Raw genomic sequence first — 5273 nt, forward strand, 5'->3', positions numbered from 1 at the left:
TAATTTTTTTTTTTTTTAAAGAAAAGCTGGCAGGAGTGAAAATCCTGGAAGATTTAGACAGGAAAGGAGACTTCACAGCTAGCTTTATGGCAGGTGGGAGACTCTCCTTGGTGATGAAATGTAATTAACGTCTCTGCTGCTGCTCAGTACAAGTCTAAGTCACAAAGCTTCTAAAGAAACATTGCCAATACACATTTGTCACAGAGTCATTGTCATGATTTTTTTTTCTCAGTTTGACAGGATCTCGGGTCATTTGAGAAGAAGATCCTCAGTTGAAAAAAAAAATGCCTTCATCAGACTTCCTGTCAACATGTCCGTGTGGCATTTTCTTGATTTATGGTTGATGTTGTGGGGCCTACCTTACTGTAGAATGGTGCCACTCATGGGGAAGTGGTTCTAGAATGTCTAAGAAAGCAGTACTAGACAAACCCATTTCCTCCCCAAGTTGCTTTAGGTCATGGTGTTTTATTTCAACAGTGGAAACCCTAACTAAGGCACAGAATGGAATTAGAGAGTGTAGTATGGCTGAGACAGGCCTGAACATGTTTTGGGGAGGACTGTGTCAGAACTTTTGGAACTTTGGGCTAAAAAAAAGCCACTGAGTGTTTGAGCTCAATGAACTATTGTAGTAATTTAGGAGAAATGCTGACAGCAGTGCTCTCTAAGACTTTGGTGAGTATACAATACAAAAGGTATTTCTTGCTGATAAGATTTTCTTTTTATACAGTTGACTATTGGTGAAATCTAAAACTTTCAAATGAATGCTAGGATAAAAATCAAATTAAATATGAATGTAAAGATTAATTTGAGTTGAATTAACATCTATAAAATAGTAAGGCAAAATATTTGATAGCGTGACATATAAAACATGCATTTAGATTTTTCTATACCATTACTAGTGTTTACTTTTTCTTCATTGTGATCTTAACTATCCCTGTTAAAAATGTCTTCTGCATATTTAGAAATATTTATCACTAATCCAAAAGGTATCACTATTTATATTGGTTAAATATGGCAAATGTAGAAAATAATATTGATTTTTTTATTAATGACTTAAAATTGACATGCTGTCAAAATTACAAATAAGCTCAGATAGGATTCTTAACGATAATATTTTTCTCATTAAGTGATTACTTCTGATAAGTTTAGCAATGTATATATTTCTTCCAAATTTGACACATTCCTTAGTTTCCATTCTTAGAGCAGTAGTCAGGTCTTGCAGAATCTGGCTGAACAGTACTACAGAAATGAGTACCCTTATCTTCTTCCTCATATATATTAAAGTTTCTATACTAAGGCATACTATATGTCTTTATTGTGCAATCATTATTGAGCTGATGAATTCTTTTTCCATTCTAGATTTACTAAATAAATATATGATTTTGTTTCTTTTTACTAATCATGACGGGAATTCCATTGCTTGATTTCCAAGGATGATTTTGAGAGAGGGGTCTGAGCTAAGCACTAGCTAATACTAATATATTTTTAATATTTTTAAATCTTTGTGTGTGGGAGGGGAGGAACATGCAGATGTGTGCAGACGCCTGCAGAGCCCAGAGGCATTGGATCCTTTGGAGTTGGAGTCATGGGCAGTTGTGAGACACCTGATGTGGGTGCTAGGAACTAAACTTGGATCAACTGGGGGAGCATCAAGCACTCTTGACCACTGAACCAACAAACCAAGCCCCTCATGATACATTTTTATTACTGCCAGACTCAGGTAGCTAACATTTTTCTTAGGAATTTTGCATTAATGCTCATAAAAGTAATTTATTTTCATTCTGATAGTTTACTTATCTTATTGTACTATTATAAAACATTCTAGATAGTACTATTGTTTTATAAATGAAAACACCAAACCAGAGATATTAAGTTGCTTCTCCAAGGACACTCTGCCATTATGAAATAGAAGAAGCTTCTTAAAATCTCTTTCCTTAAAGCAAGCATTGACTATAGTACTCTGTACACCCTGAGAGAGATGCTGTCTTAATTAGGGTTTCTATTGCTGCAATGAAAAACCATGACCAAAAAGCAAATTGGGGAGGAAAGGATTTATTTGACTTATACTTCCAATAACTGTTCAGCATCAAAGGAAGTCAGGACAGGAGCTCAAACAGGGCAAGAACCTGGAGACAGGAACTGATGCAAAGGCCATGAAGGAGGAATATTTACTAGCTTGCTTCCCCTGGCTTGCTCAGCCTGTTTTATATTTTTAAAGCAGTAGCTTGTGACACACACACACACACACACACACACACACACACACACACACACCACCGCTTCAAGCAGACTGAACCAGACCTTGTCCTTGCCACAAGCAGCTAGCCTACCCATGATAGAGTCTTTCCCCCTAGGTAAGGTCTATTGTTCAGCCAAGCCTGCAACTTCCCTATAGGAGTCAAGCCCTGCTGAGCTGCTTCACCTGCCTTCAGGACAAAACAACAAGATGCTAATGAGGCCACAAGATCCTGGCATAGTGGTGGATGGGTCCCCTCCCTATATATTCTCAGACTCTGAAATACACACTGGACCTTGATGGACCTTTTGACTTGTTCTGGTTATTTCTCTCGCAGTCCAATTCCTCTATTTTCCCCAGGCTCCTGCCTCTCTTTCAGGAATCTGGTTTGCTTGCATAGCTGCTGGCAGCCACAGTAGCTGTCTTCAAACACCCCAGAAGAAAACATCAGATCTAATTATAGATGGTTGTGAGTCACCATGTGATTGTGGGGATTTGAACTCGGGACCTTCAGAAGAGCAATCAATCCTCTTAACCGCTGAACCACCTCTCCAGCCCGCTCAGCCTGTATTTTATAGAACCCAGGATCACCAGTCCAGGTTGGAATCACAAACAATGTACTGGGTACACAGCCTGATATTATGGAGTCATTTACTTAATTCAACTTGCCTCCCTTCTGATGATTTTAGCTTGTATCAAGTTGTCATAAAACTATCTAGCATAAATGGTGACAGCCTTCTGTCTTTATACAATGTGGACTCTCCATTTCTCATTTTCTTCCTTCTCCTTCTCTGGCCAACTACAACTCAGGCTTCAAGATCCCATTCCTTTAAGTCAATGAATTCTGTTCTAAGTCTTCTTCAATTCCCCTATATCCTACTTGGGGCTTAGAAGTCTCTCCTCTAATCCCTCGGCATTGTATACATAAAATGATAACTTGACTCTGGCATAGTGGTACATACCTCTAACCCTAGCATTCAGGAGACATAATCAGAAAGATATAGGCCAGTATGGGCTATGTGAAACACTGTCTCTCAAAACCACACACAAAAAAGAGTGAGCATGTGAGAATGAATGGAAATTTGAAAAAAGTCAAAAATGGATAAATAGAAGGAAAAGAAGATAAGGTAAAAATAATTGCCATAAATGGGATTATAGAATTATTATATTAACATTTTGTTCATTCTAGTAAAATCTAGGAATAAGAAACTGTTACTCTGTCAAGTGTATGTGAGAATACCATTTATTTGCATGAAAACTGCTACACTGCTACACAAAAAATAAGGAGAACAAATTATCAAAGTATGAAAGGTACAGGCAAACTACAACTTCCCTTTTATAATTTATGGCTTGCTTTGTAAGAATAAATTCAGCATTCTAGTGACACAAATTCTTTTATCTGTGTAAGACAAAATATAGCCAATAAGTTTGTGTCAAGCACGGGCATAGCTCTGAGGGAATCTAGATAAGGCAAGACCATTGGAACCAGCTTTCAAGGTACTCACACTCCAACAAGGACTAAGAGTAGACTAAAAAAGGCCCATTTTGCTTTCACTTTATAAAAATGAATGTTGATATTAAGCTGACAACATCCTTCATAAACAGTCAGAAAAAAAATTAAACACAAATCACCTATGGAGATTTCTCTCTCTTCTGTATTGGTTTGGTTTTTGAGACAGAACCTTGCGTTGGAGCTCAGACAGGCCTTAAATTCCTCCTTCCTCAATCACCAGAGTGCTTGGATTATGGGCATGCGCCATGATGTCCAGTAGACATGGTTTCTTATATCATTATAAGGTTCTATCTTTTCCAGTCATTGGTTGTTTTGTGTACCAAAGTGAATGCTGAAGAAAATATGTGTCTGACAAGATGTATGAGTGTCGCACACAGTTCCACCAAGAGAATCTGCTCTGAAGAAGCAGCTGGGTGAGGCACTTCAGGAGTAAGACAAATGTCTCAAGAACACTGTGTCCAGGCAGGCAGAGCCAGTCAATTTCTCTCCTCACTGGAGAAAGTTGAGCTGAACTGCCAAAGATTTTAAGACATTGGTTCTGATTCAGCAAACCTATCATGGACTGGGGAGGCTCTTTATTTAGTCAGATGAAGTTGGGATCATATGAGTTGACCAGACCAGCTGTGGAGCTGACAGCTGTTTCTCTCTCTTCCTCCTACTTGGCAGAGGATCTGACCTTGTATTACTTTTTCCACCCAACTGCACTAGTGTCTTGGTTCCCTGCATGCTGCACAGGTGCGTGGGCAAGGTATCAACTACTTTTTTACAGGATGTTAATGCTGCTGTAAGCAGGAAATAGGACCTTTGCATACATCAACATATGAGGGACCTTCACAAGAATATAAAGAAAAGATTTACTATGCTGCTTTACTAAAAGTGATGACCTCAAAAATTTGAAAACAGGAAACAGTAACTCAGGGTTTTCTTTTGTGGTGGGAGTGATGCCAATGTTAGCTTTGCTCACCCCACAGCCTCATGTATATGTCCTTCCTAGGGTGTCTACTGCTGTGATAAACACCATGACCATAAGTAAGATGAGAAAAAAGGATTTATTTCAGATTATAGTTCCATGATACAGTCCATCACTGAGGAAAATCAGAAGAAGAAACCTAGAGGCAGGAACTGATACAGAAGTCATGAAGGAGTATTGTTTACTCTCTTTTTATAGCATCCAGGACCACCAATCCAGGGACAGTACCAAACACAGTGAGCTGGGCCCTCACACACAAATCATCAATCAAGAAAATTAACCACAAGTTTTCCATAGGCCAGTCTAGGGTAAGAGGCATTTTCTTAATGGAGGTTCCCGTTTTCAATATGACTCTAGCATGTGTCAAGTTGACACAAAACTTGCCAGCACACAAGCTAAATGTTCTATATTCTAAGGGAATGAAGTCCTGAGTGTGTGTGTGCTGCTGACACTGCCATGGCCATGCCAAGGACTCCAATGCCTCAGCCCATGGAGGGGAGTGGCAAAGCCTTCCTCAGGTGAGGTTCATGGCTAGCAAAGCCTTCCTTGGGAAT

At 39.0% G+C, this 5273-nt stretch overlaps 1 protein-coding gene across 1 annotated transcript in view; it reads right to left on the reverse strand.

Moving 5' to 3' along the window:
* The window catches only part of Ophn1 (oligophrenin 1), a 348509-nt gene that overhangs the window by 149862 nt on the left and 193374 nt on the right, over nucleotides 1-5273 (reverse strand). The window lies entirely within an intron of this gene.

This window comes from Mastomys coucha, chromosome X, assembly GCF_008632895.1.
Source record: "Mastomys coucha isolate ucsf_1 chromosome X, UCSF_Mcou_1, whole genome shotgun sequence".
Lineage (NCBI taxonomy): Eukaryota > Metazoa > Chordata > Mammalia > Rodentia > Muridae > Mastomys > Mastomys coucha.